This window comes from Triturus cristatus, chromosome 10, assembly GCF_964204655.1.
Source record: "Triturus cristatus chromosome 10, aTriCri1.1, whole genome shotgun sequence".
Taxonomy (NCBI): domain Eukaryota; kingdom Metazoa; phylum Chordata; class Amphibia; order Caudata; family Salamandridae; genus Triturus; species Triturus cristatus.
The window spans coordinates 563737111-563749514 of record NC_140593.1 but is presented as its reverse complement, the minus strand read 5'-3'; the positions used below and the strand labels follow the sequence as shown (position 1 = coordinate 563749514).

The 12404-nt window shown below is 48.5% G+C and overlaps 1 long non-coding RNA gene across 1 annotated transcript in view; it reads right to left on the bottom strand.

The window, feature by feature from the left end:
- Positions 1–9381, bottom strand: part of LOC146789738 (uncharacterized) — a 92217-nt gene extending 82836 nt beyond the window's left edge. Inside the window, exon 1 of the long non-coding RNA XR_014969858.1 lies at positions 9164–9381. This is a non-coding gene — a long non-coding RNA (uncharacterized LOC146789738). The remainder of the gene's footprint in view (positions 1–9163) is intronic.
- Positions 9382–12404: the final 3023 nt, after the last annotated feature.

Here is a 12404-nt window from a genome sequence, read left to right as displayed (position 1 = left end):
CTTTTCACACAACTTTATTTCAAACACTTCTTGATGTTGGTCACTTCTGGTCATTATCCGTTCACTTAGTTCACCCACCTAGTTGTGTTTCAGCATGAAATGTTGTCATTATACCAGGAATTTGATCATGTATTTGCAAACTGACGTTTAGACATCATTGTGACGTTCATTCTGAAAATATATATTGTTGATTTATTTTCTTTATTAGATACTCAGCCCCCGACGAAGAGCCAGTAGGCTCGAAATGCATTGGGCATTCACAAAAGTTAACTTTTGAAAGATTGGAATTTGGATTTGTATGAAGAAAAGAATGGAGATCCAATTAACATTTTTGCAATGAATAAATTGCTACAATCATTGACACATTGATTTGACTTTTTTTATTCATTCACCACAAGTTTGGATTGAGTTTGTTTAAGCAAAAAACAGTCTGTTTACTATCTCGAGAATTTTTTCAAGGTTTTTACCTGAACGCAATTGTGCGTGGAGATCAGGGCCCCACTGGTCCTATAATTGGAGTTTTGTATTTTTTGGAATCCATGACTGTTGGATGCCACTCCACAGCACGCTATCTAAAAAGACAGTAAAACGAGTAAAACTTTGTTTTGTAACACGAATTATATCTCAGGGAGTGCCTCTCCCACCTACTTTGTTGTTCTGGCTTTTCACCAGCCCATTAAGCCGCATAGAGACACCAACCTGACCTGTGTCCGATTGTGCTCCAGCCCAGAAGCTGCATAGAGGTTTATAATGTGACTGCCATCACCACAGCCCATGAAGCCCCATGGAGACAGCCTGATATGTGACTTACCCTGGCCCAAACGCTCATCTAAAGAACTAATATGCATGTCTGGAAGCGTTCCTGTTTTCCTGACTATACTGCAGTTCGCTGCACAACAGAACGAACCTTGTTGCACACTTGTTTTTTTGCAGTCTTTTTTTTTTTTTGCAGGTTTGATATAGCGCAAATTGAACTCAAAGCTATTGGAACGCCTTACATGGCAGCAGTTACATTACACAAGGACAAATTCGCTTTTTTGTAGGCAACGGCAGGTAACAGGATTCGCCCCTGATCACAGGATGTGGAGATTAGAATCTGGTTTTCCCCACTCAGAAGTCGTTGCACAAGCCGTGATGTCACATTGTCTCCCCATGGCCGAAACTTAACATGCCCATGTGACCAGTGCCTAATTTGTAAAATATGAAGGGCAGGTGCTCAAATATTTCTAGGAGGCCACACCCACTTCCCTTGGCTCCACCCACTTCAACCAATGGCTCCACCCACTTACTCTAGTTGCTCCACCCCAGTGCCTAATTTGTATAAAAAAAAAATAAGTGCCAGGGCCCTTTTCGGGAGATCACGACAGCCTGCACCACACATTCCTCATGCCAGCGCTGCCAATGACAGTGACATTCCTAAACCGTGATACAATTCAGACTATTTTATGTATTCTGACTTATTAAACACAATTGTGCTCTTGTGGGCAAAATTTTACAGGCACGGTTGGGATTTTAATTTTAAGATAAATAAAAATAGAGGGAAACAAAAATAAAAATAGAGGGAAACAAAAAAACAACAACTGAGGAAATCCAAAACCGGCGTTTTCCCTTTCATGACAAAAAAAAAAAAAATATATATATATATATATATATACACACATGAATATACATATACACACAGGAATAATACAATTCAAATCTGTTTTAGAACCGTCTCATCTATCCATAAATGATTAGTAACGCAAATAAAGACAGAACAGACTTGTAAAAAGGTGATACAGGGAGAGGACTGTAAACAAGTTCGTATTTAACCTTCCAAGATCAAGTAAAGGAATATTAATTTTACTGAGTAAGGGGCAGTGTTGGCCTCAGATATAGCAAGAGAGGGGCAGAATAGGGAGAAATAAGGGGGGGGGCAAGATGATTGGAAAAAGGAACATGAAGAATAGAGCACCTGCAAGAGCGAGAAATATGAACAGAAGTGGAGCGAGGTGCAGAAAGAGGAATGAGGGAAATAAAGCAACCGTGCCATCTGGCTGTGCCGACAGGCCCCAGAAATCCTTGAGACCCCTGGCACTTAATAGTTTACAAGACAAGCATTGAGCACAATGCACTTCAATCGTGTCCAGCAGCAAAACATGGCACCGACACACACCTCCTCTGCTAATGCACCTCAACAGTAAACTTGCTTTACTCTGGTAACGAAAGCATAGAACTCCCACAATTAATGCAGGGCAGACAGGAATGATAAAGAAACACAACTACAACGTGAAAAACAGCACAAACACCCCCCGCCCAGTATGGCAGCATTACACTTTATTCATCCAGTTCCATCCCAAATTCAGCCTGCACCTGTACAAGCAAGGGCATTGGGAGGGGGAAGGGGGGGGGGGGTTGAGTCTCTAAGCGGGCCTCCCATAAAATCAAATACCAAAGAGTAGTGTAGCCAGTGTGTCATGGGCCCTAGTGCACTCTGGCTGCTCTTCGGATTTTAAAATACATAATTTCATTTTAGTGCAGTGGCCCCTCGCGCCTCTGGGCCCGCTGCACCAACGGAAGCTATGCCCCTGATATGGGAATCTCAAGGCCCCTTCGTCACATTCTGCGAGTGAGCCCGGCTACACAACCCATCGCAATTGACTTGCCCCTCCAAAGGGGACTCTTTTTCATGCTGCCCTCCTAGGAGATGTTTATCAAGGTAATTATGCTTTAAACGTCCTCTGCTGTGAAGCACCGGACAACAAGGTGACACCACCATGTACGGTGTGTTCAGAGCAATTTAAAACCAAACAAATGTTTACATATGTCAGCCAATCTGCTTTAGAGTGACTTCCCCTATGTGAAGTAGATGTCACTTTGAATTCTTGTCACCTTTAGAATTCAAAGTCTTTCAAAGTCCTAGCTTTTCACACTCCCCTGCCCTTTTACTCACACACACAAAAGCCACGGAGAAGGACTCCCTAGAACCATTAACGCTTAAACACATTGAATTCAAGCACAAACTAGCCGGTTCTCGGGCTTCGCTTTCAATTACTGCCCCTCAGTCTTCGAGAACATTCCCTATGCCCACGACTAGACCGCGTTCCCCCACTGCACATCGGAAACAGGACAGGCCTGTAGTCCACAAACAACTCATGTTTTGTTGAAAGTGAAAGAAACGACGAAGGCCAGTCTCCTTACAGCACTGAATCTCCCGAGACCGCCTTCAGGGTTGAGGCTGACACTGGGCGCAGGGAGACAAACTAAAACAGGAGAATAGATACCCGCAGGCAGGTAACCCCGGGCACTCTCAAAGACAGACCCCTAGAGCCAAAGAGAGACCAGGCAAGTTTATACAAAATGGAGAGCATTGAAAGTCTCTTATTATACCAGGGTTTATGAGTTCAAAAGTGTGTGTCCGATTCGGAAGAAAGTGGCAGAGAGGGTTCGGGAGGAGCAGGCCGGGAGCCACTGTATTATTTTATTTTCAAATGTTCTTACAGAATATGCTGCTAGAAAGGAAAATACCCGCCTTTTGCTGCTATTAGAGGGATGTCAGGGCCAGGAAGCGGAGAGGCGGGTGGAAGTTAGAGAGTGGGGGAAGGTGCCTGTTCCAGAATGCTTGAGTCTGCCCTGGGGACTACGCAGCTTTTAAAGCAGGGGGAACTAGATTACAACCGGGGAGAACGATGTTCCATCATCAGCCTTAGGCAGGAGCATGGGCAGGCACTCTCGAACAGTCCCTCCCCAGAGAGGCGGAATGTGCCTCATTAGGCATGCGGCATCCAATTTGAAATATTTGCCGCTGACCGCGGCCCCCGCAGGGGGCCACTCGGCGGTCGGCGCCTTAGTGGCCCCGGGGCCCCAGTCTCCCCTCCCCACTCCCTCCTTCGGGGGGGGCGGGGGCAGGGACTCCGACTGGTGCCCCCCTTCGTGTCAGGGCCGGAAGTGACGCGCAGATGTGTCTATTTCCGGGTCACTGACCATTCATTTACGCAAGTCCAAGACTGATCAGGCGGGGCGGGGGATCAGGGTGGTTCTTCAGCCCCTAGGTGACCCCAGGTTCTGCCCAGTACAATGGGTAAAGGCGTTTTTGGAGTACAGACCGCCCGGCCCTGGTTATCTTCTGTTGCATTCAAATGGTACCCCCGTAACTAGATACCAGTTCGAGCAGGTAATCAGGGCCAGTTTAGCCAGGGCGGGGCTCGCCCGGCCGGACAGAAGGTATTCCAGCCACTCCTTCCGCATTGGCGCAGCCACCGCCGCTCACCTGGCGGGATTAGAGGCCGCACAGGTGAAGAAATTGGGGCGTTGGGAATCTGATTGTTATAAGATATATGTTCGCCCGTGAGGCAGCCTTTAGTTAATGTGTTTTGTGATTTTGTAGTGTGTATCGTTGGAATCACCCTTTCTGATTAAATAACTTGTGTGTACACCATGTCTCCTCTTTATTAGGACAAGTGGTGTGGGTGATTGGGCATTCATTTGTCGCCCGGGCTGCCCAATGGGCATCGCACCGGAATTGGATGCGACACTTCTCTCAGACTGAAGTGGAATGGATGGGGGTGCCGGGGATGAGATGGTTCGAACTCAGGAATAAGATCGAGCAGAGACTAAGAGCACACGGATCCACCTTGCCCCACCTGTTGGTGATACACCTGGGTGGGAACGACCTTGTTACCCTAGGGAGACGATTGCTGTTATTAGCCATGAAAAGAGACTTAGGGGAAATCTGCAAGCGTCTGGGCGAGTGTGAGATCGTGTGGTCGGAGATCATCCCCCGCAGGTCCTGGCGGGGGGCTAAATCCTTAGAAGCGGTAGAGCACTCCAGGAGGCGCATTAATGGAGCAATGCGTAAGTTCACGTCCCAAAGGGGTTTGGGCTTTCTTCGCCATGAGATGATTCGGGGGAATGTAAAGGGGTACTTCGACTTAGATGGAGTACACCTCTCCCAAATAGGCATGGACCTGTTTTATTGGATTTAAGCGAAGCATTGGTGAACAGAGGGTGCAGGTAAAGAGCTAGGTTGGTGGGGGGCCCTGGCTGCGACGGTTAGCCGCCTCCAGGGCTGTGGCGGAGTTACAGGGCGATCTGGAAGCAGGCCGGTACAAAGGGTACCTCTGCGCGGCACCACGTGGTGCCTGAGCCAAAACGAGGAGCCTCCAGAGAGGTCCCGGAAGCCGGTCGGCGCCCCGCTAGGCCTGCGGGCAGTTGTGGGCCTGAACAACCGGGGGCTTGCTATGCGACGCTCCGCCCCGAGAGGGGGGGTGTGAGTAGAATTTCAACGGCACGTGATCGAAAAAAGAATCACTTGGGGGGCAGCACTTGCGGGTCGTTCCCGTGCTGCCCGGCTCATCAGGCGGGCAGGTGAAGTAGATGGCCGCCTGCCCTTGGATCGCCCGTAAGATAACCCACCTATTACATACCCTGGAATTATGTAATAAAACCTGCAGCATTTGTTACCCACTTACAACTGTTTCTTGTGTTTTCATTGGGTAACCTAATTTGGGGGAGGGGGAAAAGCGGGGTGCCCCTGGGGGTACTATGCCACTGACCGCGGCCCCCGCAGGGGGCCACTCGGCGGTCGGCGCCTTAGTGGCCCCGGGGCCCCGGTCTCCCCTCCCCACTCCCTCCTTCGGGGGGGGCGGGGGCAGGGACTCCGACTGGTGCCCCCCTTCGTGTCAGGGCCGGAAGTGACGCGCAATGCGCGTCACTTCCGGGCCCGGGTGTGAGGGGGAGGCTATTTAGCCTTCCCCCACCCTCACTGGCGACCTCTGTCGCCCACCTCGCCTTTTTCCCTCCCTACCGCTTACCCGGCGTAGGCGTGGTGGGGTGGGGTTTTTGCTGAGCGTTGTAATGTTTTCCTTTTCGTTGCAGGCGGAGTTACAGGGCGATCTGGAAGCAGGCCGGTACAAAGGGTACCTCTGCGCGGCACCACGTGGTGCCTGAGCCAAAACGAGGAGCCTCCAGAGAGGTCCCGGAAGCCGGTTGGCGCCCCGCTAGGCCTGCGGGCGGTTGTGGGCCTGAACAACCAGGGGCTTGCTATGCGACGCTCCGCCCCGAGAGGGGGGGTGTGAGTAGAATTTCAACGGCACGTGATCGAAAAAAGAATCACTTGGGGGGCAGCACTTGCGGGTCGTTCCCGTGCTGCCCGGCTCATCAGGCGGGCAGGTGAAGTAGATGGCCGCCTGCCCTTGGATCGCCCGTAAGATAACCCACCTATTACATACCCTGGAATTATGTAATAAAACCTGCAGCATTTGTTACCCACTTACAACTGTTTCTTGTGTTTTCATTGGGTAACCTAATTTGGGGGAGGGGGGAAAGCGGGGTGCCCCTGGGGGTACTATTAGGCATTCACTGGAAAGACCCATGTGAAGGGTAGACACGGCCCTGAGGAAAAAAGTGCCAGTGCTAAGCACCGGTCTGGCACAAATTAAGCACTGCGTGTAACATCCCACGGGAAGCTGCGAGGGTTCAAGGGCCCCGCATTATCTTTATGTAAAACGCGCTCATTCGTCGCCTGGTCCACCTCTACTTCTACTATAGGATTGTTACCTTTTAATAGTATCTTCTACTCTTTCCGCTTGACCTTTGTAATTGAAAACGTATGCACGGGGCTCTGTTATTTAATAATAAAACAAAGAGCAGGTCGCCAGCTTGTGCTTTGGGGGTGAGGGGTGGATTTATTTATTGGGCTGTGTGTACCACAAGCCCAGAAGAAACCAAACCGCCCGAGTGTTTATTTCAGGTACTATGTAAGAGCACCCCCGTCAGAAAAAATAAAACGAATTGCCTAATACATTAACAGTAGACAAAGAGGCAGGGCTTTAAGTGGGCCGGGTCTGTCCGGGTCTGAGCACCGGCAGTTTTTTTTTGGGGCCCTCGAAACGGGTCTCTATCAGGCTCTATTTTCGTGGCTACTAAAGGTAGTCCGTTCTTTATTTTTTATTTTTTTCGGACCCGTTTTGAGGGCCCCAAAAAAAACTGCCGGTGCTCAGACTCTGCCCACTGTTGCTGCACTGTTAGGGATCACATAACAAACGTCCTCCTGCACAATCACCAGAATTAAATGTATCTGTCATTTTTAAGGGATTGGTTTTACAGCCACAGGGGCTGCTTGTAAGCACCAACCCATGCCGAGGATTACACCAGCTGTCAGCTGGGGGATGGGACTCGAGCAGATGAACACCGGCCCCACAATGAAGAAAACAGGACTGAAAATGCTCCTTGCATGGTGCACGGCTGACAAACTTTTGGAACTACGTGGTCATCGCTTTGTATGCAAGCATTACACACCACCACAAAGAAGCAATGAATACAAAGGCAGGAAGCCGCGGCTCTTTCAGCATAACTGGGCCGTACGTATTCTTTTTTAAAGTAGAACCACCCTTTACAAAAGGTGTTACAAAAACACCTGTTCTGGAGCATTTGTGCTTTTTTCTACATTTATGACACGACTGTAGAAGACAGAATTGAGCGTCATTTGCCAAGGATCACACCATGCAGGCAGGTAAAGATTAAGACGTGCGATTACTGAAGCCATAATGAACAGCCTAATCACTCAGGTCCCTTCTCTACAAAAGAAATATGCTGTGTCACCTTCTGACCTAAAGCTCATAACGATTTGAGGAACATATACATTAAGCCAATGCCTCCTGACCAGGACTGTACCGCGCCAGGCATTGTTCATATGCTTACACTTGCAATGTTAATTTGCCAACAACATTGAACCGTTTTTTCCTGCAGTGGAAAAGGGGCGGCCCGAAATAGTAGGAGATTCCATGTCCGAGGCCACTGGAAACATTAGGCAGCGAAAATCTAAGTATGATCATAGATACTTGGCAATGGTGTTTCTCCTGGCGTGGCTGCAGCATTCATTTTCAAAAAGTGCTTTTCCATTACTGCTTTAGTAATCATACTGTTGGTGTGATATTATGCACTCAGTTACGCTAAATGATCTGCGCTTTTTAAAAGGACATCTTTGGTGTCATTACACTGGGTAGAGAAAACCCCCATTATTTACAGTGTGTAATGACAGAGGATGCGACTTCATGATTTTCTTAAGCACACAGTGTTAGTTATTTTGATTTAGACAACGCCCCTACTCGGATAGGCCACGCCTCTTCAAGACATTAACCACGCCCCTTTTAGAGCACCCCCAGTTTTTTTTTCCCACTTAAAGCACTGCAAAGAGGGATAAATGTGGGGCAGGCTTGTTAGAAACCATTTAAAAATACACACACACAACAGCATCACAAGTCTTGAGACAGTAACAAAAGACGAGGGGTTTTGGAGGTGCAAGAGGTTCAGGCAGGCGCGCAACACCCATTGGGCTCACCGGGCTTCAGCCCCCCCCCCCCCCCCCCCCGTCGTGTGTGACAGCCCGGCCGAGACAGCCTCGCGGGCTGGCGTCCGTCTAATTGCAGCCGCACCAGAGTACTTCACGGGTCTTTAAAAGACCATTTACTCGTTAATGAGGCTTTTGTTGTGTCTTCACCCCTTCTTACAGCCATTCTGCCTATGGCTGGAAGACTTAGCCCCCCCCGAAATATTTTTCAGCCCCCCCCGAAATTTGGCTCTAGTTGCCTGCCTGGGTTCAGGGATGGGCTGCTGGTGTGTTTGTGGTCACCTGTGCAGTTTTCAGGCAATCCCTAAAATGGCCCATGTAGTCCTCAAATCCAAAATTGCCTTCTTTTCCCCGTCTCTACATCAGCCTTTCCACCAATGTGAGCAAAATCAAATCCTATTCAATTCCCTCAGCAGTCTGCGCAGGGTGTAATCCCAACCAGCGTCTCCATCGGCCTCCCACCTCTCCCACTCACCAGTGACCGTGCCAGCAGTCAAGTAAATAGCTGATTCGGTGCTACATTCTGGCCTAAATTCGGTCCTCCTCCCCTCCTGCCACCTGTGGACTTCAACTAACTATCAAACAACAGAGGAGCCTCTTGGAAGGCCGATAATATCTGGTACTGCCTGCCATGTAAGATTTATTTATTTATTTATTTTACACGGAGGGCAAAATGAAGAGTCCGATAAACTCACATCTCAGCACCTGATTTTTAGAACGCATGACCCAGCCCACTAAAGCCCTGCTTATCCTCACTGCCTGCAGGTGTAATGCATTTGGGGAAACGTGCCACGAGACGACTTATGCTGGTAATGAACAGCACAGATGCCCTACCTGTCGTGTACTAGCGTAGTCAGCCTTCTTCGCCCACAGCTGCAGATATTATTTTTACTAGTGTGTTGCCACATCAGTGCCCGAGTGCAGCCCTTCATCCGTTCACGTCAGGCAGGCCCTCTAGTACAACCAGCCGGATACCTGAAGAGACTTCCTCTTTCAGGCTCTCGCAGTGACCTGCTGGCGGAACGCTAGAATCTCTATTGTCCGACGCACACGGCGCGTGGACGTGCATCGTCCTTCAATCAACTCTGACTAGGCGTGGGCGGGACCATACCCTGGTCTTTAAATCCGACTCCGTACACCTGACGAGCCGACGCTACCAATGAGGGTGTATAGTCTATTTACAAGCATTCACACTGTCATTGGTGGCTCCTTGATTGATGGACTGACGCTCATTGGGCTAACAGGGCTTTAACACCAAGGACGCAACGCCCGCTGAATTTCTCGGATAAAACGTTTCAATGAGTTTTCTTGCTGTATGCTTGTCAGGGTCACCTCCGAACGTATCACTGCAGAAAAACTTTAAAACTAAGTACACTACACGGTATGATATTACATCACCAATAAAAATAAGTACACGAGAACATTAATTTCTTGTAAGTGGAGCGTTGATATTTACAAAGCGCTATTACCATAGTTCCACGAGCATCTGAACTGTATCACGGAACCCACGACACCCCGGTGCACTGTGCTTGTTGCAATTGTGAACATTTCGAGTTTTCCCAATCACAATCAATGATTTTATTCTTTTAAACCGAAATCAGAGTGTCCATAGTTATGAACATAGCTAATAGTAGTAGAATGGGGAGAAGGAGGGTACAAGGGGCTGGACTCCAGTCCGTAGTGTGGGAGATGGAATGGAAACAACGTGCAGAAGGTTAGCGCCACAGGAGGAGCAACAGGTACCGGAGGCTGGGGAAATATATGAAGGTACAGGAGCTGCAGACGCAGAAGGAACAAACATGGAACTAACCTCTCACAGGCGGATGTGTAGCAAGGAAGGACTGGTGGCAGGAGGGAGGAAATAGCCGTGCACGCCGTCTCCCTCCCTACCGTGGTGGAGGCAGGAGGGGGGCAGAGAATATTGTCATGTTTTTCTTTTTTGTTGCAGGCGGAGTTACAGGGCGATCTGGAAGCAGGCCGGTACCAAGGGTACCTCTGCACGGCACCATAGGGGGTGCCAGAGCCAAATCCGAGGAGCCTCATGGGAGGGTTCTTGAAACCATGTTGGTGCCCCGCTAATCCTTTGGGCGGTTGTGGGCCTGAACAACCGGGGGGTTTGCTATGCGACGCTCCGCCCTGGAAGGGGTGTGAGTAAGAAGGTACCAACGGTCAAGTGATCCGGGAAGAGGATCACTAGTAAGGGCAGCAAAGGCGGAGTTCGCCCCAGTGCTGCCTGGCTCATCAGGCGGGCAGGCGGCCCAGTTGGTTGCCTGCCCTTGGATCGCCTGTAAGATAACGCACCTATTACATAACGGAGTATGTAATAAACCTGCAGCAATTGTAACTAAACAAGCAATCTGTGTTGTGTGTTTATTCTTGGGAAATGTATATATTGTTGGAGGGGTGTACAGAAGGATGCCAATGACGATACTATAGGCGGCCTGGTTCTCTAGCTGAATAGGATAGCCGGGCCTGGGGCAGCGCAGGCCCAGGGGTTTCTGCACAGGAGGCGCCTCCCAGGAAACGGATCTGGTCTCAGCCTGGGGCTGGTCCCTCAGGACACACCTGTAATCTTTAAATGTAAAAGCATCACCTTATACATGAAACGTTGAGCGTCAGTCGGAGTTCCCTCTGTGGTGCAGATGTGTCTAGTCCTGAGCGTGCACTCAACACACCGGTGCATTCTGGAAGTTGTGGTTCTGTCTTTCCGAGTGGCTTAACGCACTTCCTATCAAGGACTTGTAAAGAGTGGCTATGGTTTACACACACAAACTTGTTTGTTCACATTGACACAAACAATACCCTGGGTATGTCCGTGGACTCAAGCACCCCACTGCCCATGGTGGCCTCATGACGTGTCCGGCAGACTACTCGAGTCCTAACCTGTGAGCTGACAGGCGCCGGCTGCTTCTTGGCGCTTGTCCTTCTGTTTGTACCTTAATGAAGGCAAGTCAATCTCTACTTATCTATATTAACTTACTGTCATGATCTATGGGAAGATGGTGGGGAATTGGTGAAGCACTCCTTGGAGAACTTTTGACTTGCAGCCAGCTCCGGGACAACTGCATGGATACTGATGTGTATAATTGTACTCTGTGTCCCCTTCCCAGCTATATTTCTATGATGCCCATGGGGCTGCTTGTATAGTTTTTTTTTGAAAACCCAATAATTGTTTAAAAAAAAAAACATTAACTTACTGTCATGATACTGTGGTAGTTGGCATTTTGGCAACCATACTCGGTTTTAGCAGGATGATGTTCTCATGTTTCTGACATACAACCTCAAAGGTAATGAGTATGGTATGAGTCAAGTAGCTCTGCAGTAAGACATGGAGTCAAAGATATTCTCTTAGGCCTATAAGTTATGCAATTCATACATTATACTTAACGTAGGTATGTTAATAGTTCGCTACATTTTGGGTGGTCACATTTATTAATTTGCAACTCACGCATAAGGTGCACATGTTGTAAAGGATGTGTCAGTCTACATAGTGTTCTTGGCATATTCCACCACATGACTATTAGACTCCATGTGTGCCATGTGTGTGCGTAGAGCACCCAATGTGAATAATGACCATGCAGGGGATCTGGAAAAGTTGTACTTTCCTTTTGAGCAATTGTTCAGATTTGTATCTGTCCATACATATCTTTATAATGAATGGTATCCTCACCTCCACATTTCCAGAAAAAAATGGACCGAAAGGTGTACCTTCCACGGCGAGAAGTATAGCAAGTATTTTTTACATGTTTGTGAATACTATGATAATTACTATGGTGAACATGGCACTTGTCAGACATTCCCATTGCAATGCTCACTCGTGCATAGCCCCATTGAAATTACGTGTGCAGGAGGTACCCACATTTTGTTTGGTGCATCTAATTTTATATTAAGGATTTGTAAGTATCGTTGGTCGGTAAATTCTATTTGCAGCTATTGCAAATAACCATGTACAGTGAGGCTTGCTAGTACTCTCGCGTATACTTCACAAATGTATCAATTCATGTGTTTTCAAGTGTAAGTCAAGCATTTTCACTCCAAAATCTTTGCGAATCGTCCTCGTTCCGTTCGTCAAGAT